This window comes from Aquarana catesbeiana, linkage group LG06 (genome assembly GCF_042186555.1).
Source record: "Aquarana catesbeiana isolate 2022-GZ linkage group LG06, ASM4218655v1, whole genome shotgun sequence".
Taxonomy (NCBI): Eukaryota; Metazoa; Chordata; class Amphibia; order Anura; family Ranidae; genus Aquarana; species Aquarana catesbeiana.
Window position 1 is genome coordinate 182,047,302 of NC_133329.1, and position 26,120 is coordinate 182,073,421.

At 43.1% G+C, this 26,120-nt stretch overlaps 1 protein-coding gene across 1 annotated transcript in view; it reads right to left on the reverse strand.

Annotated features, from left to right (window-relative positions):
- Window positions 1-26,120, reverse strand: part of SHISA9 (shisa family member 9) — a 1,737,042-nt gene that overhangs the window by 1,119,004 nt on the left and 591,918 nt on the right. The window lies entirely within an intron of this gene.

Below are 26,120 nucleotides of genomic sequence, written 5' to 3' on the forward strand. Positions count from 1 at the left end.
AGGAAAACCCAAAAAAAAATTATTCATCTTGCACATAAACAGGAAAGCTGATTAGACACCAACATTTTTGGCCAACATCAAGATAACATTTATTAATGGGAATTTTTAAACACCAAAGTATAAGGTACACCTATCATATCCCCCCCCCCCGGGCCCTTTCTAACATTATAAAGGGGGGGGGCTCTTTGACAGGTAACCCTTTCCACTTCATTGAGATATGAATGCCTAAATAATGGGTATTACTTTGAACAGCCCCTCCTTAGTTACACTATTGACAGCCCACTGGAAAGGTAAGAAGTGTCATAATACAAAGATATAAATACACACTGTACACATTTGAGCACATTTGGACATTCTGCTATTACCTATCAAGATAATAATAGGATAAAAAAACTTTAAACAGTACCATTTGAAAGTATTCAGACAGGCCCTTGCACTACATGCTTTGGGGAATTCATCCATACATCTGACCACAAAAGAGATGGGTATAGTGTAGATGGGTATAGTGTGTATGCGTTTGGCAAAGTCAGCAGATAGATGATTGAGGATAGAGAGAGAATTGGTATCAGCTGACTTAGCAGTTGGGGGGAGGGAGGGTTCCAAATGATTTGTGGACCCCAAAAAAAAGCCTCTGGCACTCTGCCTGAATTTAAAGCACAAATCACATTTCTAAACATTTTAGGGGGTGTTTGGGATAAAGCACTACTATGGAGCTGATAAAATATATTGTTAAGTGACTACATGAGGTGAATATAGGGGCAGGAGACCATGCTGGGGAGGCAAGTGAAGGCAAATATGTATGAAGGACAACAAAAATAATTACATAAAAATCCAGCATACATGAGGACAAAGGGGACATTCACAGCATATTACAATCATGGTCATTAGGGAATGAGGAAAGAAATACAATATATTATCAAACATTAAATACAAAAAAATGTGATATTAAAGGATAAATCTTACCTTAATATACTCCTTCTGCAGGACCTGTATGATGGCAGAACAGGTCTCTGGGATAATGATCCCCAGAGCCTGGGGGGAGATGCCTGTCGAGAACCTGAGGTCCTGCAGGCTTCTCCCCGACGCCAAGTACCGCAGGGTGGTGACGAGCCTCTGCTCCGGAGTGATGGCTTGCCTCATGCAGGTATCCTGCCTGCTGATATAGGGGGTGAGCAAAGCCAACAAACGGTGAAATATGGGGTCCGTCATCCTGGGAAAGTTCCTGAAATCATCAGGATTATTCTCACGGATCTCACGGAGCAAAGGCATATGACAGAACTGGTCACGCTGAAGCAACCAATTCTTGGTCCATGAACTCCTCCCCACCCTGTTCATGGACTGGACTTGTGTCAAGGTCACGACCCCAACACCAAGCCCCCGCACAGCACGAACTCTACGAGGAGTACGTATACGCAACATGGCTAGAAAACGGTCGGCTGCTCAGAACGGAGTAACAGAACGCACTGAAGAACAGCAAGGCCTGTGAAGAGCGACCTGAAAAACAGTAACGAACGAACAAGAACACAATGACAAAGTCACGCAGAGCTTGCTTGCACGCACTGAAGAGCAGATACAAACCCACAAGCACAAACTGAACAGCAGAAAATGATCTGAAAACCACGAGTCTGAAAAAGCGCGAATCGTCTCTCACCAAACTTTTACTAACACGAGATTAGCAAAAGGAGCCCAAAGGGTGCCGCGCTTGGTTCTGAACTGGCCTTTTCTGGTCTCGTCGTACGTGGTTGACGTCACCGCGTTCTTGGCGATCAGAAATTCCCGACAACTTTGTGCGACCATGTGTACGCAAAACAAGTTTGAGCTAACATCCGTCGGAAAAAATCCTAGGATTTTGTTGTCGGAATGTCTGATCAATGTCCGACCGTGTGTATGGGGCATTACTCTTTTTATTCAATAAAATTGTTTAAACTGATTCACATTATGAGGCTTCTACATGCATGCTCCTCTGGTGAGTGGATCTCACCCAAAGAAAGGATTATGCTGCTGTGAGACGGCTGTGGAGACACATTTACTGATAAGCATTTGCAGAGAAGTGATCACAGGTTGTGTTTAATCCCTGTGATGGAGATCTATACCATTTGGTAAGAGGCTAATTGTTGTACCAGGAGCACATCCTTTCTTACACTAGAGCACTGTATGGAGTGGATTAGGAATGTCCAGCACTTAGCAATTTATTAGTGACACCATCTTTGATGGACTTTCAGTTTAACTTGTCATATATTTTTCATTGAGATATTGTTTGTAATTTATCTTAAGTTTTTGTCACCATCGCATGTTTGCACAGTATATCAGAACTTGCACTTTGTTTTTTACTTGATTTGTATTTTGTTACATTTTTTTATGATATTCATATCACTGCATATGGTTTAAAGGAGCAGCACACTATTTTTGTATCTATAGAAAAGCACGATCAACTAGGCAAATGCACATTAGCAAATGCCAAATCGGCATGGTCGCAGTTCTACAGTTGGCAATTACAAATGTTTTTCCTATAAGGCACTACACCGCAAGATTTAGCCATGATTCTGTGTGTATACATTTATACCAATAAACCATTCTTATATGGGATGTGTTCTATATCTTTTGCTGATATTTATATTATCAATCATCCTGGTTGTCAACTTTCCTGGTTTATTTTTTTCCTGCTCTGCAAATGAATGCATTTGTTAATGAGTGTGAGAAATATTAGTAAGCCCTGGCACCAACCAAAAAGTACGATATGCTACAAAAATGTGAAGCTGTCCCATTAAGTGAATAAACCACCTCTGAAAAGCAAACAAATGAAAAGCAAGGAGCTAACACATATGTGATAATTGCATGTGAATGAAGGATAAAAACCAATCCAAATATACAGAGTCCAAAGGTGAAAAAAATGTTATTTATAAGAATTAAATCTTGCTGAAAAAAGCTCCAATCACCGCGCTCCTGGTCTTAAAGGTGCCTCAGGTACTTCTTATATAAGTGCTCCACCACAAAGTGTACAAAATGCATGCTTACCAACAGCATCTATGATATGCGCCTGTGGTGTCATAGGGTACCACCCTTTTTGCACATTGTTTTCACAATGTCCCACCTTAAGAATGGTATATGGGAAACTACCGCCAGCTGATCTCCTCAAACATCAACAACCAAGACCCAGGGAGAGATAATAATCCAGGATAGTGTGATACCATTTGTAACTAGCCCCTTTGCTCGCTCGATTCCACTCTCCCGACACTCCTCTGCAGCTATTGAATCAGATTGCAACGTCTGATGGTTCGGCATCCGATGCTCCGGGACTAGAACTACAGCTCTGTGCCATTCTAGTCCAGTTGTGATAGCTCAGAACAAACACCAGGCATGCTGTATGTAAGTTCAAACAGGAATATCCTTTATTGCAAAATACAGGATTTTATACACTCAAATTGGAGGTGCAGACCTCCTGCTCATATTACTCTAACAATACAGCTGTAACCTAATTAACCTAATTAACATGAGCTAATTAACTAATCCCTTTAGACAGCCTAGATGACTCAGACATGACCGTTAGGCCAGACTGGCCGTCTTGTAGTTCAGAAAATCCAATCAACATTATCACAATCAACATAGACTCTTCTTCACACAATAGAAGAGTTAATTAACACAAATAACAATGGGGATCTAATGACTCTTAGATCCCATAGTAGACTTATTTACAATACACATTTTAGCAGACAATAGACAGACAGGTGTTGGAATTTACATCAGCATCTCCTAACAGTATCTGTCCCAGCATTATGAATCAGCCACTATTCCAATATGGCAAATCCAGGGTCCCCAGACATATAGCTCACAAAGAGCACCATTCCCCCAAATGCAAGGGCCCTCGATCGATCGGCAAGAGGCTAGCATACAGTCCCCTCCAAAAGTTTCTTTCCCGGCTAGGTCTGTCACACCATTTTACTAAGTCAAAACAAGGATTAAAAAAATTAATTTGTCACTCACATTTAGAGGTGCTATAGTCAGCACCAACACAACCAACCTGTTTGATTATCCTGCACACCGCTCGGTCCAAGCCAGCGCGCGTTCCAAACGGCTGAATGTTTAAACCAGATAAAAAAAGGAAATTATGTCACGTATGGTGGACGCGCAGCCTCAATGCATTTTGCTTGTCAGCATTGTCAGCAAGATTTAGGAAAAAATGTTTTGGACTATGCAATATTTATTAATAATTCTTATAAATAGCATTTGTTAATGAGTGTTACAGAGTAATGCCTGCTATTTTGTAATGTTACATTTATTGAACATTTACATTTACATCTAATATTACACAGTATGTCAAATATTTTTTAATGTTTAAATTTGTATGTTATGAGAATATTGAGTTCTATTTATATATGTGAATTTTTAAATTGTGGTACTAATGTATATTGCAGGTTTAGTTGCATTTGGCACAGTGGCCTAGTGGACTGCACACCCAGCTAGCAACAGTCAGGTCATAGGTTCAAATTCTAACCTCCCTAAAGCACCACCTCCCTAAAGTTTCAATGGTAAATAGATATGTGCATAATTTCAATCACTGTGATATATTTACACCCTGCAATGTAAAAAGTGCTTTCTGGATGATGCCATCTCCTAATTCCTCATAAAAACTAGATCATTGCTAAATAGCATACTATGGCAAACATGTTAAGCAAGTCAAATTATGGAAAAAACTGTTCTGATGTGGCATCCGCAATTAGGCATTCACCTATTTTCAGCGCCCAGTCAAAATTCAGACAGGTAGTACTATGGTTGAGATTTGAACCCATGACCTGAGTGTTGCTAGCTAGGAGTGCATACAGTGGCGAAGCTAGACATTATTTTACCCGGGGCAAATATTCAGTTTAGCACCCCCCACCCTACCCCAGAGAGAAGTTCTCCTTCCATACACTTCCAGCTCCCTGCCCAGACAAGGAAGTGTAATATATACATAGAAAAGCCATAGGATAATAATTATATACAGTATATATTAGTCATTTCAAAGTTCTGGGAATAGTGATTTCAAGCCTCACTTCTGTAGCAGATTAGGAGAGGCATCGTCAGGAAAGAAGTAGTGAGCCAAGAAGAGGATCTTCATTAAAGTGGTTTTAAAGCTCTGTTTTTTTTTTTTTTTTTTTAATAAAAACAACAAACATGCCTATTCTTAAATGCTCTGTGCAATGGTTATGCACAGAGCAGTCCTGATTCTCTTCTTCTGGGGTCCCACCGGCGCTGCCTCTTTATTGGGTGCACCCATGAGTGCTCGCACCCGTATCCCGTTGCTGTGTCCATTGCTGCTCCCGTGGCACCAGATTTGATTGACAGCAGCAGGAGCCAATCACTCCCATTGCTATCAATTTGTCCAATGAGGAGAGAGACAGCAGCGGGAGCCACTGCGCTTGTGCACATCGATGGATCAAATGAATTCAGGTAAGGAAAAGGGGGGGTCTGGGGGGCAACTACAGCACAGAAAGTTTTTCACCTTAATGCATAGAATGCAACAAGGTGAAAAACCTTAAGGTTTTATAACCACTTTAAGGCCTGCTTCTGTGTGCTCTTCTTCCTTCCCAGCGACAACCTTCTCAATCCGCTGTGGTGGCGAGGCTTGAAATCTCCACATAAAGCACTGCTGCTTTCTCCTGGCATGGCTGCTAGGGTTGCCACCTTTTCTTCAAGTCAATCCCAAACACTTTAACGGCACACAGTAATTTTTTTTTTCTATATACTATAGGATTGTAAATGACCTGGGACATCTTTGATTGCCTCAAGGAGAGCAGCAATGTAGCGTGCCAGAGTGAGCAGTGGATGTGGCTAAATTGTGTTACAATTGTGTTACAACATATTCATAAACTACCTTACTTAAAGCTCCATTTACAACTGCCAACTCAAAATAGAGATGTGCTAAAGTCTCTTCTCAATTTGGACACAAATATAGAAAATGCCATTTCTTTTCACAAAAGGCCTGTGAATGGGGTGACAAACCAGGGAAATCCCTTTCATGTGCATTACAGGACAAGAAGTCAGCCTCTTCCCTTCCCAAAATTAAAGCTCCTACCAGAGATATGGCATTTACCACATCTGATATTGCTCACTTTTCAAGATTTTTACCATAAATTATATATTGAGACCTCTCCTTCGTACAGCCAGAAATTAAACATGTTAATTTCTGGGCGGCACAGTGGTGTAGTGGGTAGCACTCTCACCTAGCAGTAAAAAGGTTTGCTGGTTTGATTCCCAATCACGACACTACCTGCCTGGATTTTGCATATTCTCCCTGTGCCTGCGTGGGTTTCCTCCGGGTACTTCGGTTTCCTCCCAAGCTCCAAAAGACATGCTGGTAGGTTAATTGGCTTCTGTCCAAAATTGGCCCTAGTATATGAATGTGAGTTGGGGACCTTGGATTGTGGGCTCCTTGAGGGTAGGGACCAATGTGAGTGTGTGATGTATGTGTGGAGCACTGTGTAAATTGATGGCGCTATATGGGTACCTTAAATAATAATATAATAGTTGAGCATCTTAATGAGATGCAATGTACAGGGATAGGGACAATTGTAGACACGCACACTCACTCAGGATGGACTGGTGTCTTTATTCAACCTTACTAACTAAGTAGCTATATTCATATTCTGGATTATTTAGTTCAGGCTAATTTTCCTACTCAGTTGTCCAAGGTGCTCAAGGACCTGAAATCAAATCTTATGGAAAAAGAATTCGCCCAGGCATCCAAAAGCATGCCTTCTTGTAAAGCCCCAAGCCAGGACAACTTCATGGCTGCATATTACAATTTTTTTCATAAAGTCTTAGTCCTGCACCTAACCAGCTATGTGAACTCCATAGTGGGGGAGATGGATTTTGCCCTGAATCTCTCTATGTGCATATCACAGTCCTGCCTAAGCCAGGCAAAAACCCTACTTGCTGTGGCAGTTTCAACCCAATCTCATTACTCAATTTAGATATAAAACTGTATGCCAAAGCCATGGCCACTAGGCTTTTCCCTCTCTTCCATTGGTCAATCTCACCTGACCAAGCAGGTTTTATTTCTAGCAGAATGGCTAGAGATAATTCTGTAAGAACACCTTTGGAACACCTTTGGAACCATTTCCCTCTAATATTAGACATTATTACAATATACTGTATATGGAAATGCGGTAGGTGACATGACCCATGCATATGCTGCTTATGCAGATGAAATCTTAATCTATATTAAGCAACCCGAAAACCTCCCTCCTGAACCTAACCTCTGCCTTCTCCACTTTTAAAAAATTGTCCAACTTCAAAATTAACAAAATTAAATTGGAAATACTGATCGCACTAAATGAATGCCTGAGTTTATCTCTATATTAGTTCAGGAATTGAGGCTGGGTTCACATAAATGCGAATTGGATGCGTTTTTCCCCGCATCCAATTCACATAACATGTGATTGTGACCGGCTTTCAATGGAGTTGGTTCACACATATGTGGGGTGGCCGCGGTGCAGTTTTGAAAAGGGTCCTATGCATTTTTGGATCTGGTTCAGGTGCAAATTCAGGTAAAAATTTGCACCTGAGTCACACCAGTGAACAGAAACGCACCGGACTGCAAACCACAGCCACATATGTGTGAACCCAGCCTTGGACAGAATTAAAGCTAAAAGCAACAGCTTGACAGCTACTGAACTAGCATTTTCAAAACAAGAGTTCAGCAATTTGCAGTCTCTATTAATCTCTCATAAAGAGGCTCCAACATAAAGTTTGATAAAATCTATGAAATTACCTAGAGGGAAGGCTTTTTTCTCAGCAAAATTGGAGTTCCCCCCCTCAAAGTCCCAACAATTATACTGGATGATCTAGATGACATTTGCATATACTGGCTGAGTATCAAATGCCTACCCATGAAAAGGTCATCATGGCTAGAGATAATTCTGTAAGAACACCTTTGGAACACCTTTGGAACCATTTCCCTCTAATATTAGACATTATTACAATATACTGTATATGGAAATGCGGTAGGTGACATGACCCATGCATATGCTGCTTATGCAGATGAAATCTTAATCTATATTAAGCAACCCGAAAACCTCCCTCCTGAACCTAACCTCTGCCTTCTCCACTTTTAAAAAATTGTCCAACTTCAAAATTAACAAAAGTAAATTGGAAATACTGATCGCACTAAATGAATGCCTGAGTTTATCTCTATATTAGTTCAGGAATTGAGGCTGGGTTCACATAAATGCGAATTGGATGCGTTTTTCCCCGCATCCAATTCACATAACATGTGATTGTGACCGGCTTTCAATGGAGTTGGTTCACACATATGTGGGGTGGCCGCGGTGCAGTTTTGAAAAGGGTCCTATGCATTTTTGGATCTGGTTCAGGTGCAAATTCAGGTAAAAATATGCACCTGAGTCACACCAGTGAACAGAAACGCACCGGACTGCAAACCACAGCCACATATGTGTGAACCCAGCCTTGGACAGAATTAAAGCTAAAAGCAACAGCTTGACAGCTACTGAACTAGCATTTTCAAAACAAGAGTTCAGCAATTTGCAGTCTCTATTAATCTCTCATAAAGAGGCTCCAACATAAAGTTTGATAAAATCTATGAAATTACCTAGAGGGAAGGCTTTTTTCTCAGCAAAATTGGAGTTCCCCCCCTCAAAGTCCCAACAATTATACTGGATGATCTAGATGACATTTGCATATACTGGCTGAGTATCAAATGCCTACCCATGAAAAGGTCATCATGACCATTTGTGTAAAGAAAAAAGCTGCTCTTTTACTTTTTTAACTGCTAAGTGCTGCAACAAAGGGTAAATATACTATGCAGCACATAGGAGAGCTGTACCACTGTTGATGCACAAAACACAGTGGCCCAGCTTTCCAGAAGTTCATCATGCTACCCAGAATGCTACTCTAATCATCGGTGCTCTTACTCCCTGATCAGTGGTGTTGATTTATGCAGTGCAAGTACAGTAATAAATCAAGAGGATTTAACAGGGTTTAATGTTATACTAGCAATATAGGTAAACACTTTCACATATTCTGAAGAAAGAAAACATTTATCTTAAATTAAAAAGTGGGCTTTCAGTTTGAGCTTCATCATGTGATATTATTTTATTCAGAGGATGTTGTTGCTGTCTTTTTGTTCAATAATTTTTGGTTAACCACTTCAGCCCCGGAAGGTTTTACCCCCTTAATGACCAGAGCATTTTTTGAGATACGGCACTGCAACACTTTAACCCCCCTGGCGGTATTCCCGAGTCTGGCTCGGGGTGAGATTTTAGTACCAAAAGCGGTAACCCTGAGCCAGACTCGGGATCGCATTGCTGGATCCTGGAAGACGCGACTCACCTTGTCTCCGGGATCCCGCGATGTTCTCCCGCTGTGTTCGGCGGCCGGATCTTCCGCCCGATCCACTGTGTGCCCTGGCTTCCGTTCCCTGCGAGCGTAGCGACGCAGGGGGTGGAACCGGCGGCAAATTCAAAATGTATAAAGCACAAACACACTGACACATTGTAATCCTATTGGATTACATTACAAAATATAATAAATATGAAAAAATTGACCTCAGATTGCCCCCCCCAGTGCTTTGTCCAGTGCCCCTGCCTGCAGTTTTACTGTACTTTGTGTCTGGAAACTGCAGAGCGACCATGGCATCCAAAAAGCGCGCTTCAACATCAAAAGCGACATATGACCTGCTGGAAAACAGCGACAGCGAGACAGAATCGCTTGCAGATGTGAGTGATAGCGAATCATGGGGAAGTTCGTCATCAGGCATGGAAAGCGATTTCAGCGATGATCCTGCGACTTTGCCCAGCGATGTGCGGACTTGGTGCTCGATTGATTGCGGTACGGAGCACACAGCACCCCCAAGATTCCCGTTTACCTGAGCGCCTGGTATAAAAGTGGAGGTTGAAGATGACAGCCCCTTGGGATACCTCCAACTCTTTTTGACTGATGAGGTCATAGAAATAATTGTTACAGAGACCAATCGGTACCAGGAACAACAAGCTGCTATACCGCAGAGGTTTTCAAGGAGCAGAAAATGGGAACCAGTGACCAAGGAGGACATCTGGAAGTTTCTGGGCCTAATTATTCTCCAGGGAGTGGTGGGGAAACCCCTGCAAAAGTGGTACTGGACAACCAACAAAATATTAGCCACTCCTTTTTTTGGCACCATAATGTCGGAATACAAATTTTCACTCATAATGAAATATCTGCATTTTCAAAATAATGACGAATTTGATGAGACTTCTCATCCAGCTCCAAAACTGAAAAAAATTTGGGACTTATATCAAATTATTCAGAAAAATTTCCAGCAGACCTATATACCAGACAGAGACGTCAGTATCGACGAAAGTCTTATGGCCTACAAAGGAAGACTTAGCTGGATACAATACATCGCGTCTAAGAGAGCGCGATTCGGCATAAAATCATTTATGCTCTGTGAAGCCAGCACTGGTTATATATGGAATTCGGTCCTTTACACCGGGAAAGGGACGAAATTCCATGACAGATTCAGTCAATATGGAATGGCAACCGCTTCTGTTCTCACTTTGATTGAGCCATTGTTGAATCAGGGGTACTGTGTAACCACAGATAATTTTTATACTTCTCCAGAACTCTATGAGTTCCTTCTACAACACAAGACAGATGCTTACGGGACTGTTAGAGCTAACCGGCGTGACATGCCGCCAACCTTTGCCAAAAAAAAGCTCGCTGCAGGAGAAATAGTTGCCTGGCAAAAAGGCAAAATGATGGCACTAAGATGGAAAGATAAAAAAGATGTGTGCCTAATGAGTACCATTCACAACACCTCTACTGTCATGGTACGTACAAAAGTTGGAAAAGATGTTATGAAACCTCAACTCGTAATGGACTACAACAACACAATGGGAGGTGTTGACAGAGCTGACCAGGCCATGACTTTTTACCCTGCTATGAGAAAGCAACAAAAAAAATATTATAAAAAAATCTTCAGGCATCTTCTTGAACAGTGCCTGTGGAACGCTTTCATTCTTCTAAAAAAAAAGAGTGACAGGCCTGTGATTCATGCAGACTTTGTTTGGAAAGTTGCAGAACTCATATTTCTGAAGCACCAAACACCAACCACTGTAAATCAATCTGGACGTCGTGCTGCTGGCGTTGTGAACCCGGAATGTCTGACAGGTCGACACTTTATGGACCACATTCCACCAACAGAAAAGAAGGCAGCACCCACAAGGATGTGTGTGGTTTGCTGCTCTAAACGTGACGACACAGGAAGGAAAGTCAGAAAAGAAACCCGGTTCTACTGTCCTGACTGTGACGTCGGACTTTGCGCTGTACCCTGTTTTAAAATTTACCATACCCGAGACGTTTACTAAAAGCAATATGACTACTAATATTGCACTCTTGTTTGGCCAAAAAAAATGTCAGTGTTTTTGATTTATATTATTTACTAAAATTTATTGAATAAAAAGTATTATTACTATTATATTATTATTTGTTATTATTTATAGTTATTTATTATATTATAATTTATGATTTTGTGTTTCAAACTTTATCATACCCAGGATGTCTACTAGACTCTTGTTTGGACAGATTTCAGTGAGTTATTCCTAAGAATTACAGGCCTACAATATAAAACGCCACATTTCCATGCAAAAATAAGGGTACCGCTTTCAGCACCTAAAAGCTGAAATAATCATACCGCCAGGGAGGTTAACTGACAATTGCACGGTCGCGTACGGAAACAAAATTTATGTCCTTTTTTCCCACAAATAGAGCTTTCTTTTGTTGGCATTTGATCACCTCTGAGGTTTTTATTTTATTATTACTGGTAATGGCGGCGATCTGCGATTTTCAGCAGGATTGCGACACAGGGCAGACAAATCTGACCCCAAATTACACTTTTTGGGGACCAGTGACATTATTACATTGATCAGTGCTATAAAAATGCACTAATCAATGTAAAAATGACATTGGCAGGGAAGGGGTTAACACTAGGGGCGATCAAGGGGTTAAGTGTGTTCCCTCAGCCTGTTCTAAATGTAGGGGGGGAGGGGCATACTGAAACATGACAGAGATCACTACTCCCGATCAATGGGAGCAGTAGATCCTTGTCATGTCACTAGGCAGAAAGGGGAAATGCCTTGTTTATATAGGCAGTTTCCCGTGCTGCCACTCCTCACCGCATTTGTGGGCCGCTGGTGGACATCGAGCCTGCACAACCCATTGGCACGCTCCCGCGGCACGCATGCTGCTATCCTGCTTTTACCGACTGACGTACAGGTACGTCAGTGTGCGCAGGAGTGCCATTCTGCCAACGTATATCGGCATGAGCCAGTTGGCAAGTGGTTAAACAATGCATTAGTAACATGTCACATATGAAATGAAAGTCAGTGTTGTTACAATGCAGACAGAAGTAAACAAAGTCCGAAATGAACCTGGTGTACAGAGACTTTTGTGAGTCAAAGAAGCGTGTGGAGTGACAATCACATGGTCCATGCGTCGTTTAGTCATTATTAATATGTATTCAGACACTGAAGGAACTAAGTAAAGGAAAGAAAAAAGAGAAAGGAGGGGTCTGAAGGGAGGTATGGTACCACATACCCCATGCTAATTTCTAGCACAAGGAAGGCATCATAGATCATTCAGCATATTGTTAAAATCTGGTGGCATAACATGTGTGACCCAAAGGGTCCCAAACCTTGTGGATTTTAGATATTTAATATAACAATCTTGATGTTGTTTAATTAATAATGGTCATGTGGACCCTGTGTTTTTACTGCTGTTAATGAGAGCGCGTCAGATGGCGAAGTATGCACATGAGCATTATTGTGAGCGAGCGTGAACACTTGTTGCTTACCTGCCTATTTAAAGTGGCTCCAGAGACCAGAGGATTGCTGAGTGGTCATCAGCTTCTACCATTTGTGACCCGATCCTGTACTACCCAGCTTATCTTGACCCTGCTTGTTCCTGACATCCCGTTGCTGATTCTGGCTTGTGACCTGACCCGGCCTTCTGCCTTCTGTTTTGATACCTTCTCTGCTCACCCAATATCGGCCCCAGCCTGGCTCTGACTCTGTTTTGGTTCCTGATTCTGCACCTCTGCTGCTGGGCTAATATTGACTCTTGCCTGCCTGACCACCTGAGAGCCGCTGCTCACTCAGTTCTCATGCTTCACTGAGCAGAAATCTAGTGACACTCAGTCACCAGCTCTTTTCTCTGCTCCTCCAGTGTTTACTGGAGTGCTGGGCTGTGGAGGGGGGCAGGAGTGTCTGGCTCAGTCTCCCAGCAGCTCACTGAGAGGCTGATTCAGCTGCCGGTCCAGGCATTTGGGTGGATCCAGACAGTAAAGTCAGGATCTTTTCTGAGCCCAGACCAGTGACCTCAGTTGACTGAGGGCTTTAGCTGTGGCAAAATGGGACACAGGAGTGCAGAATAAACTACAAGAGAAGTTTAACCAAAATAGCTTTGGCCATACTTTTTCTTTAAGTGTACTCATTGTGGAGGATACATGCATATCAGAAGAACATGTAGAGTATGTACATTCAAGATTGCTTACCAGGAAAGCAATAGGTGGAAATCCAGGGCCGCCTTTAACATGGAGCAAAAGGGGCAACCACCCTGGGCCCAGTTATCGCTGTGGGGCCCAGTCACCGCTGTGGTGCCCAAAGCAGTTGCATCTTGAGCCTGTGTTGATGACAATTTGGGGCCCCATCAGGGTGAACTCGTAATTCTCTGATCTAGGCAGATGCTGCTGGCAGTGATGAGGAGTAACTTCAACTGTAGCTTTGTTAGCAGCAGGCACAAGCATCTGCTGCCTACCATGATCTACAAATTGTCAACCTATCATTGCTGGTCTGGGCGGTGGCTGCCATGGCTCTGTCTCCCCCTGCTGCCCACCTGGGACTCCGTGCCTGGGAGCGGGTGAACACACTGCGTGTCTGTGGCTGTGCTGATACTGTTAATCAATATCTCACTTACACTAATCCTGAGAGAGAGACACTGAGAGAAAGGATTCAAAGTAAACTGAACAAATAAAAGTGTGTAAGGGCGCTCTGAGTAACAAACCAAACAGATATCAGTCTATGTAGAAATAGAAGAGGGTCTTCATGCACTTTGGCAGCACTTGAAGAGAGAAGCAAACTCTGGAAGTAAAATGAAAAGAAAAAAGGCACCTCTAAGTGCAGAAGTAAAACTTTATATTTCCCAAAAGGGTTAAAAACACTTACAAAAGGGTGGATGGGTAGAAGCACATCATATTAGTAATATGGCAGGGGGTCCTGGTTTTGGTAGTCCCAAGGAGTCTCAGTGATATCCATAGAATCACACCTGCGGATATCACTGAAACCAGCCTGCACCAGTATCCCCACCCATATTCCATTCCCCGATGTGCACATACTTACAGCACTGTGCTTTCTGCATATATGGAAAAGTGTTCCGCAGGTGACTAAGTGGAGTACACACACACCACAGACTGCAAAAATTGGCCACCCCCCACCTTGACAAGTGCAGATGTCCCTCCATCTGCTGCTCTGAGTTTCTGATTGAAAAAGAAGGCCACTTCTCCAAAAAGCAATCTGCACACAGATTTCAGAGGCATTTGTCAGGCGGTCACCATCTGTTTTAACCCCCTAAATGATGCATCACTGCCACCACAACCACATGCATTCAATGCCATTGCGGGGAAGTAGAGGCATGGACCCTTTTATTTGAATGGGTTGGGTTCGATGAGTGGTAGTGCCTGCCAAATGCAACTGGGGGTATAAGAAGCAAAGCATCGTGGCTGCAGCATGTGTTCATTCCCAGCTGCTGCTCTGTCAGCTAAGGGTTCATTCACCTCAGCTTCTGCATTAGAACTTGCTGTGTGGTATAAGCGCAGTGTACTGTACATTGTACTGTCCTATTTTATTATTTTTTAAAAACTTTATTTAAATATTGCACTGACATTTCATAAAGTTCAATTTGTGGTACAAGATGGTGGATTATCTCATACTGTGCTGGGCTGAAATAGTTATGTCAATGGCAAAGTGCTTTATGTAACGAAGAAGTAGGAAAAATAATAAACTGAAATACACTTGAATGTATGTATGTATATATGTATATATATATATATATATATATATATATATATATATATATATATATATATATATATATATATTATAAATAATTTAAATTAGGAATGAAGCTCTCTTTTAAGCATTCTATATCTATAGAAAATTGAAATATCCTGTTTTGTGAAAATGATGAGAAAAGTGTCTGTAAGCAGTAATTGTATCTATTTGTGGAAGCTTAAACAGACAGCACAGTCTTTTTATATTTGTGATATCAAGTAGAATGTTTCTCCCTATGTTCTGTAAACATTATGACATGTGCCATGTACATGTTGCTACACTGAAGATCAGTTATGTGCTGTTTTTGTTTTACACCAGAAAAAATTAAACCCTTAATACTGTATTCAGGAGTTATGCATGTTTATAGTCCCTAAGATCAAGATCACTAAGATATCATTAACATAATCTAATAACATTTATTTTTCATGCAATGTTATAGCTCAAATGTTTTGCATGTATATTTTATAGTAAAAAAATCATATTTGTTTAAATGAGATACATAAAAATTGAACACCTAAAACAAGTCAGACATATAGCACTAAATGTATACATGGCCAGAGTTACTAATTCATAAATCAATTGCAGATCAATTCAATCATTTAAAAAAAAAAATATATCAGTCACATAAAAACTACTGATTCAAAAAGGCAATCATCAAATCAGATGATAGAGCAACTAAAGTATCAAGGACCAATACCTTCACTGTAGCCTAAGAGCAAGCATAGATAAAATACTGTGTGTGTGTACAAAATGAAAAGGTGTGTACATATGCTAGAAATCTGAATAAAATGGAAGAACTAAAACTTCTGTTACATTAGGAGGATTTTGACTTTGTGGGAACATCAGAAACCTGTTTTTTTTTTTAGCTAACAGGACTGGCTTGGGACTGTCCAGGGCTACTCCCTTTATAAGAGCGACAGGATAAGTAGAAGAGGGGTGCGCCTGTATGTCAAGAATGATCTGCTAGTGAATATGCAGAATGACATTGCTAGCGGGGCTGCTGAGGAGGTGGAGTCTTGTGGATGTAGCTTCAAAAGGATGTAAAAAACTGTAAATTAGTTGTGGATGTAAGCTGTAGGCCCCCTAATGTTAAAATAGATGTTCATTCAAAACCTAACAATACTTAAACCTGCTCCCACTCCCTAAGTTTATACTAACTACACTGTAAAGAAAATATGTCTATACTCATCTAGGCTGAGGGCATTCCGGTCCAGTCACATGATCTCTCAAGCAGCTAGCTTCAGTGAAGGGGAATAATCGCTAACAATGGCTGCAAAACCTGGGCGGTGACATCACCCATAGTCATCCATTGTTGGCTCCTATACACTGAGCCAGAGCTGGGAGCCAATCATGTGACCAGACCAGAGAGCCCTCAGCATAGGTAAGTATAGACATCTTTCCTTTACAGGGTAGTTAGAATAGACTTAGAATGGGGGTGGGAGCAGGTTTAAGTATAATTTGGATTTGACTAGACTTCCACTTTAAGGATGAGTAAGAGACCAATCTACTTTCACAGTTAGAAATGGCAGGGGGGCGGGAAAATGTTATAATCATTGGGAACCATTCTTATGCTGACTGGGCAGACAGAACTGTTCACTCAACAAAGGCTTGCCATTTCTTGAATGTTGTGTTTGTAAGCAATTACTTTTTCATGAGTCAAATGGTAAAGGCCCCAACTAGAAATGGTGCTCTGTTGGACCTACTAATTACATGGTCGTGGAAGTAAGGGATAACCAAGGGTGATCACAGAGTAATTATGTTTGCCATAAATTATAGGACAAGAAGACACAAGGGTAGGACAAGAGCACTGAATTTCAAAAGAGCCAACTTTAATAGGCTGTCCTTCATACTACATGACACTAAATGTAATCAAATTTTTGCAGCAGAGAACACTGAAGAAAAGTGGGAGTTCATTAAGAACATTTTAGTTCCCTACTCACACTTGGCATTCCTGCTCATGTTTTTATGGCGTGTTTTTTTAACAAGTATCAGCTTTTCGTGCATAGGCCAGCCCATTCAATTTAATAAATTCTTCTCCTCTGTTTATATGGCTAAAAAGGAAGGGATGTAAGAAACAAGACAGTAATGTTAATAAGATTGTAGTGAATATAACCTTGTGGCTGACAGAGACCATTTTTAGAAAAGACTAGCGTTCAGAAAAGACTAGAAAACTTAAAGTGGTTGTAAACCCTTGGCCTCAGGTGATGCACAGAGAACTCCTCCTACATAAGTTGTACCTATCTATCTGCAGTCTTCTCTATATCCATTCAAAGTGCTGATTTATAAAGCTTGTCTGAGAGTTCAGAAAAAAGGGAACGGAGAGCTGAAGTTACACCCTGCAGAGCTCAGTGAGGAGAGTTCTGAGAGCTGATTGTAGAGAAGGAACACACTCCCTTCACACAGCACACAGGAACAGAGCTGAGGTTCTCAATCAGCTAGAGCTCCCTTATCCGTCACCTTTTTTCTCTTGGTGTTAGGAAAACATGCTGATAGCAGAGGAACAAAGCAGCAGGCATAAATGACACTTATGCTGCGTACACACGATCGATTCCGACAACATTTGTGCGACCGTGTGTATGCAAGACAAGTTTGAACCAACATCCATTGGAAATAAATCCAGGATTTTGTTGTCGGAATGTCCGATCGTGTGTACATGGCATAAGTGTTGCTAATTGAGACAAGTACACACTATAAAGGGATGTGTTTTGTTTACATTTCATGTCCGAGGTTTATGAACACTTTAATGTGAACAAATCAACAGGACTGGATGGCTTACACCCGAGAGTTCTCAAATAAAATTTCCATGTAATAGCTATACCGTTATTCCTGATTTTTAAGGACAGCTTACTGACTTGATTGGTACCAGCTGAATGACGACAAGCAAACATGTGGGATGAGCTCACTGCACCCAAGTTGGGGTGAGAGCTTTAACTCATGTCCCCAATGGCAGGCTGAGGCTGCCATCATGTGAAATCATCAAGACAGCAGTCCATCATAAAAGCAAGGCTCCTCCGCTAGAACACTGTCAACTCTTTGAAATCTGTGGCTAACTTTATAGCACTTCACATTGCTCCTATGGACACAGTTCCTCCTTATTAGGGATGAGCCGAACACCCCCCTGTTCGTTTCGCACCAGAACATGCAAACAGGAAAAATTTTGTTCAAACATGCGAACACCGTTAAAGTCTATGGGACACGAACATGAATATTCAAAAGTGCTAATTTTAAAGACTTATATGCAAGTTATTGTCATAAAAACTGTTTGGGGACCTGGGTCCTGCCCCAGGGGACATGGATCAATGCAAAAAAAAAGTTTTAAAGAAGGCCGTTTTTTCAGGAGCAGTGATTTTAAAAATGCTTAAAGTGAAACAATAAAAGTGTAATATCCCTTTAAATTTCGTACCTGGGGGGTGTCTATAGTATGCCTGTAAAGGGGAGCATGTTTCCCGTGTTTAGAACAGTCTGACAGCAAAATTACATTTCAAAGGAAAAAAAGTCATTTAAAACTACTCGCGGCTATTGCATTGCTGGTCCGACAATACACATAGAAGTTCATTGATAAAAACGGCATGGGAATTCCCCACAGGGGAACCCCGAACCAAAATTAAAAAAAACAAAAAAAACAAAAAAAAAAACAAAAGACGTGGGGGGTCCCCCTAAATTCCATACCAGGCCCTTCAGGTCTGGTATGCATATTAAGGGGAACCCTGGCCAAAATTAAAAAAAAAACGGCCTTGGGGCCCCCCCAAAAATCCATACCAGACCCTTATCCGAGCACGCAACCTGGCAGGCCACAGGAAAAGAGGGGGGGACGAGAGAGCACCCCCCGAACCGTACCAGGCCACATGCCATCAACATTGGGAGGGTGCTTTGGGGTAGCCCCCCAAAACACCTTGTCCCCATGTTGATGAGGACAAGGGCCTCATCCCCACAACCCTGGCTGGTGGTTGTGGGGGTCTGCGGGCGGGGGCTTATCGGAATCTGGAAGCCCCCTTTAACAAGGGGACCCCCAGATCCCAGCTCCCCCTGTGTGAAATGGTAAGGGGGTACAAAAGTACCTCTACCATTTCACTAAAAAACTGTCAAAAATGTTAAAAATGACAAGAGACAGTTTTTGACAATTCCTTTATTTAAATGCTTCTTCTTTCTTCTATCTTCCTTCATCTTCTTCTTCTTCTGGTTCTTCTGGTACTTCCTCCGGTGTTCTCATCCAGCATCTCCTCCGCAGCGTCTTCTTCCCTTCTCCTCGGGCCGCTCCGCATCCATGGCATGGAGGGAGGCTCCTGCTCTTCTCTTCATCATCTTCTTTTCTTCTTCTTCATCTTCTTCTCTTCTTCATCTTCTTCTCTGGGCCGCTCCGCATCCATGCCAGCATGGAGGGAGGCTCCCGCTGTGTGACGCGTCTCCTCTTCTGATGGTTCTTAAATAACGGGGGGCTGGGCCACCCGGTGACCCTGCCCCCCTCTGACGCACGGTGACTTGACGGGACTTCCCTGTGACGTCACGGGGAATGCCACAGGGAAGTCCCATCATGTCCTGTGCGTCAGAGGGGGGCGGGGTCACCCGGTTGCCCCCCCGTTATTTAAGAACTGTCAGAAGAGGAGACGCGTCATACAGCGGCCCTTGTCCTCATTAACATGGGGACAAGGTGTTTTGGGGGGCTACCCCAAAGCACCCTCCCAATGTTGAGGGCATGTGGCCTGGTATGGTTCAGAAGGGGGGGCGCTCTCTCGTCCCCCCTCTTTTCCTGCGGCCTGCCAGGTTGCGTGCTCGGATAAGGGTCTGGTATGGATTTTTGGGGGGGAACCCACGCCGTTTTTTTTTTTTTAATTTTGGCCAGGGTTCCCCTTAATATTCATACCAGACCTGAAGGGCCTGGTATGGAATTTAGGGGGACCCCCACGTCATTTTTTTTTTAAATTGTGGTTCGGGGTTCCCCTGTGGGGAATTCCCATGCCGTTTTTATCAATGAACTTCTATGTGTATTGTCGGACCGGCAATGCAAAAGCCGCGAGTAGTTTTAAATGACTTTTTTTCCTTTGAAATGTCATTTTGCTGTCAGACTATTCTAAACACAGGAAAAATGCGCCCCTTTACGGGCATACTATAGACACCCCCCAGCTACGAAATTTAAAGGGATATTACACTTTTATTGTTTCACTTTAAGCATTATTAAAATCACTGCTCCCGAAAAAACGGCCGTTTTTAAAACTTTTTTTGCATTGATCCATGTCCCCTGGGGCAGGACCCAGGTCCCCAAACACTTTTTATGACAATAACTTGCATATAAGCCTTTAAAATTAGCACTTTTGATTTCTCCCTTAGACTTTTAAAGGGTGTTCCGCGGCATTCCAATTTGCCGCGAACATCCCAAATTGTTCGCTGTTCGGTGAACTTGCCAACAGCCGATGTTCGAGTCGAACATGAGTTCAACTCGAACTCGAAGCTCATCCCTACTCCTTATGTTCAGAACACTTCTGTCAATTAGGTTTGCTCAGCATTTCTGAGCCAGTACCTCAGAGCCTGCACTCACCCCCAGTGACTTTGGGCTGCAATACTTTTGGATACCAGGAAGCTGTTCTTACTGCACATACAAGCTTATATTAAAACTCAAGGCCTCCCTCCTTAATCATTCATGACATACTGTACAGGTTGGGTCCCTGGGGGTGCCTTATGCTGCGAGGCTGGTCCCATTATGTGGCAAACAGGTCACTAGGGAAGGAGCTCAAGCTCATAAGCATCTTCACTACCAAGGCACCCGTCACCTGGGCCAGGTAACTGTTTGGGAACAATCTGCAGAAGAACTGGCATCAATGGCCAGCAGAATCGGGGGATCAACAAACGCTAATTCACCAATGCTGATGTGCATGCACGCACGCACACAGGTGAGAACGGTCAGGACGTTATATTCTCCAGTGCACGCAATACATGAGAGACTCTAGGCGCCCAGTGGCCTATTTAAAGCCTGCTGCAGCAGTCATTAACTGCTGCATGATCTTCAGCTTCCCTGTGTATTCCTGAGTTCTTGTTCCTGTTGTCTTAGATTACCCGTTATCAACCCGGTGTATGACCCCGGCTTGACCCTTGGCTTGTTCCTGTTAACCCAGTTTCTGCCTGCTGCCCTGTGCATGATCCCTGGCTTGTTCTATTGACTCCGCTTCTGCTTGCTGTTCTGTGTATGACTTCCGGCCTGGCTCCTGACTCTGCTTCTGGTTCTCCTTGCTGCATGGTCTCATCTAGTACTTCCAAGGTACTCCTGCCAAGCAGTCTTACTGCTCATCTGCCTTCCAGCAGACTTCTCTTCACTACCTCAGCCTATTGCAGCTGGCAACCCCTGCCTTTTTGAGTATAGCACTCCCTGTGTCACATTCAGGGGGCGCTCTGCACTTAGTCGCAAGGGAAGCCCTCCCAGCATTCAGCCTCTGACCAGGTACGTGACAGTATCATGCAGCCAGTAATGTCAGAGGCTGACGGTGGTGCTTCCCCACTCAAGGCTCTGTGACAGCAAGTCGCAGCCCTTACCCAAGCAGTGACGAGCCTACAGGAGTATTATTCTCAGTTGGAGGGTTGCCTTCAGAACCAGACGATGTCTTGTTGTGGAAACTCCTACTCCACCTGATGCAGTCACTGCATCCGCTCCAATGATGGTTCCTCCCCCCTGCTGTCCAATGAACCTCAGTCTTGGGCCCATCAGTAATTGGAACAAAAGAATCCCGCATTGACTCAGTGGACTTGTTCTTTGAAGCCATGGCCAAATTATTTGATGACCCGCAATTCATGGCCACTGCTGAAGCTGCCCTTCATGCCTTGCGGCAAGGGCAGCGCCCTGTAGAGGACTATATTGTGGACTTTTGCAATTGGGCTGCAGACACAGGATGGAATGAGGCCGCTCTCAGGTTCAAACAAGCCAAGCTGGAATTGATATCTATCAAAGATGAGCTAGCGCGAGTGGAGTCCCCAACCACATAAGGGCTCATTCTGCTCGCCATCCAACATGATAGGCGCCTACGGGAGCGACGGTCTGAACGATCCTTCCAGCCTACATGGAAGCTGCCTACATTTCCAGCCGCTCCTGCATCCTCCTCTCCAGTCAAGTCTAACAGAGGGCCAGTGCAAATTGGCGTGGTTCGCTCTGCCCTCACCCCTAATGAGAGACTTAATCGCCGGCAAGCCAACCTTTGTTTCTATTGTGGAGAAGCTGGACATATCCTTTGCAACTGTCCAATAAGGCCCAGTAGATCTTCTCTCCGCAACTCTTCGTGCCTCCAAATCACGAAACCTTCTCCAACTCACCTAGTTCTCCATGTCACATTACAGTTTACGACCAAGATGAAGCTACGCCATTAGACCCAGTGAAACGCATTGACATCATTCACAACGCTGCCTCATCCCATGATGCTGTGAGTGAGTGATGTGAGGAGAATGATGGGATACCGGCGTCTGTGAGAAATGGCCGCAGCAGTGATACCGGGACACAGATGCAAGTGTTGGCTGAGCAATGAGTTAGATGAACACCGTTACAGATGTACAAGTCGGGGAACCCATTCTCTCCCTCTATCTATATCCTGGTGACAAGGAGTGCCCAGTGATTTAATACAGCCGCCATTCTAATCGACGGAGACCAATTGATTTAAAGCAGGGTAGTAACGTATGAAAGATGTTCACATGAAATGTATTACAGGATACTGCCTGATGCTTTCACTCATAATTTAGTTGTCTTCTGTAGTATTCCTGACTGTGGGATATCCATAATGCCTGTGACTTTTTAAACCTCCCCAAAACAAAGCTTTGGGAAGTAAGCGTTGAATGCTAATGAAAAACTTTAATAGGCTAAATGCTCTTTTTTGAAACATGATGGAAAGGAACTGATTGTTAAAACTACAGCACCATAATAATGATTTTCAATTACTGGATCCTCTTGAGACAATACAAGTGCACATCAAGGACTGTTTGTTTTCAAACCTTTTTCAGTACCCAGTACACCAATGTTTTTCTGGATATATGGACTTCCTCAGCTTTTTACTAACCCTATCTTCAATATACTGAACAATATACAAGTTCTCTGCATGATAGGCTTAGTCAATATCCCCCCAATTAGCCTAGTATCTATCCCCCACATCCCACCTTTCTCTTCAATTGGATTAGCTTACTGCCAGCCATCAATAATTAGTTTACTTAGGGGTCCATATAAAACCCCATATTATCAAGTTATATTTAAATGATTTGATTGTCTGACTGGCTGTTGGCTAATACAATGCGTCCGGGCAGTGTTCAGTGTTGTTTTGTATTGTTATATGTCACTCTTGTTTGTTGATATGTTTATGGTAATTAGGGATGACTCGAACATCGCACATTCGACCATTCGTCGAATTCCGAACGTTATGGGCCATTCACGCCAAATTCGAGTGGCGCGTCATGGCCCATAATTCACTGTGGCATCGCAGTGCATTGCTGGCTGATGATTTGCCAAGCATGCACTATGACCCGCATGCTTGGCCAATCACAGTGCCGTCTGTACAGAGAGCCATAATTGGCCAAAGCCAGGGTGGCTTTGGCCAATTATGGTTTAGGGGGTTTAGTACAGGCCCACACTATATAAGGCCGCCTTCGTGGCGGCCTTGTGTAGTGGGTTGTGGCGGAGAGATAGACAGAGAGACAGTGTCATTTGATTTAAGTTAGATAGAGTAGGCAGGCAAGTCAGTTAGCTGCACACAGTGTATTGTATGCAGCACAGTGGTGTAGTGAATAGCACTCTCGCCTAGCAGTAACAAGGGTCGCTGGTTCAAATCCCAACCACGACACTACCTGCCTGGAGTTTGCATGTTCTCCCTGTGCCTGCGTGGGTTTCCTCCGGGTACTCCGGTTTCCTCCCACACTCCAAAGACATGCTGGTAGGTTAATTGGCTTCTGTCCAAAAAAATTGGCCCTAGTATATGAATGTTAGGGACCTTGGATTGTGGGCTCCTTGAGGGTAGGGATCGATGTGAGTGTGCGATATATGTGTGGAGCGCTGCGTAAAAAAAAAAAAAAAAAAAAAAAATTACACAGCGCTATATGGGTACCTTAAATAAATAAAAAAATAGGGATAATTGTAGACATGCACCCACACTCACTCAGGTTGAACTCGATGGACTGGTGTCTTTATTCAACCTTACTAACTATGTAACTATATATATATATATATATATATATATATATATATATATATATATATGCATCCTAGGTGTTGTGTATATATACTGTTTTCAGTTTATCTAGATCCGTTTCTGTTATTCTCTTCCTACTGACAGGCAGGCAGGTGTTTTTACAGTATTTACAGCTATCTGAAGAAAATTGCTGGTGTTCTTCTGATCCTATTAGCTACAGTATTTACAGTTAGTGTAGTGCATCCTCTGCACAGTGTGCACCTAAAGCTATATGGAGAAGGGTGGATGGAGGGTGCATGATCAATTGCTCACATCAAAGTGTGTATAAATTTATTCATATATAATGAAATAAAAACAAATAAATACCAATACTACATTTCATGCAAACAGGTAACAAAATATGCAAAAAAAAAGGAAAAAATAGGTTAAGAGTAACACAAGCCCATGTTAAGATGAGTGTTTAAAATCGTCTGATGCGTTTCGAGGATAACCTCTTCATCAGAGCCTTGAGAACCAGGGCACAGTCTGTATAGGCCGGTAGGCCAACATGTGTACATAACAAGGAATGGCTAGTTGGGAGGTGTAGCCTGTGATGAATAGTTAGTTATTCTGAGTTCCATACCAGTCCACGTTCAAACGTTCTATGTAGTGTGTTAATGGTATGTGTGTTCTCCTTTGAATTGTTGATGTGAGACTGTGGGGTGGACCTGTCTCACGGGCTGGATGGAGGAGAGGCTGCAGCCTGTGTACGTCCTAGGGGGAGAAGGCAGTCCTGTGCTCTAGGAGGATGGAAGAGGGAAGAAATCTCTTCATACAATGCTGGAGCCGTGTGTGTCTGAAGCTGTCTCTCCGCCTCAAACATAGGTGAATGTCAAAAAAAGCTACCTGAAGAAAATTGGTGGTGTTCTTCTAATCCTATTAGTACCACATGCAGCTGCAGTATTTACAAGTTAGTGTAGTGCGTCCTCTGCACAGTGTGCACCTAAAGCTACCTGAAGAAAATTGGTGGTGTTCTTCTGATCCTATTAGTACCACAGGCAGCTGCAGTATTTACAGTTAGTGTAGTGCATCCTCTGCACAGTGTGCACCTTAAGCTACCTGAAATAAATTGGTGGTGTTCTTCTGATCCTATTAGTACCACAGGGAGGCAGCTGCAGTATTTAAAGTTAGTGTACTGCGTCCTCTGCACAGTGTGCACCTAAAGCTACCTGAAGAAAATTGGTGGTGTTCTTCTGATCCTATTAGTACCACAGGCAACTGCAGTATTTACAGTTAGTGTAGTGCGTCCTCTGCAGTGTGCACCTTAAGCTACCTGAAGAAAATTGGTGGTTTTCTCATGCTAATAATACTACAGGCAGGTAGTTGATTCTGCTAGCTGCAGTATCAGTATATATACATCCCAGCTTTGTGCAGCTACATCTCACTGCAGGCCATTAGTATGTCTGGAAGGCCAACAAGGAGAGGCAGACAGTCACAAGCCAATAAAAGAGGGCAAGCAGGCTCTGTGTCTAGAGGCAACACTGCTGGTCGTGGAGACAGTGCATCCTCATCAGCCGTGGCCATGGGACACGCTTGTCCTTTTTTTCAGCAGCTGGCCGTGTTGAACCGCAACATGCGGAAGACTTGGTAGAGTGGATGACCAAGCCGTCCTCATCCTCTCCATCCTCTCACCCAGGCTCAGGGTAATTTGTCTGGCAAAGCAACTGCCAACACAGCCTCTGCCCTCGGCTCAATGGCATCAGTCACTCCTTCCCTAGCCCCACCATGCCCTCCTGAGGAGTCCCCTGAACTGTTTGACCACAAGGTTGGGTACATGCTCCAGGAGGATGCCCAGCGTTTTGAAGGCTCCGATGATGGTACCCAGCTAGAGGAAGGCAGTAATGTGAGCCCAGAG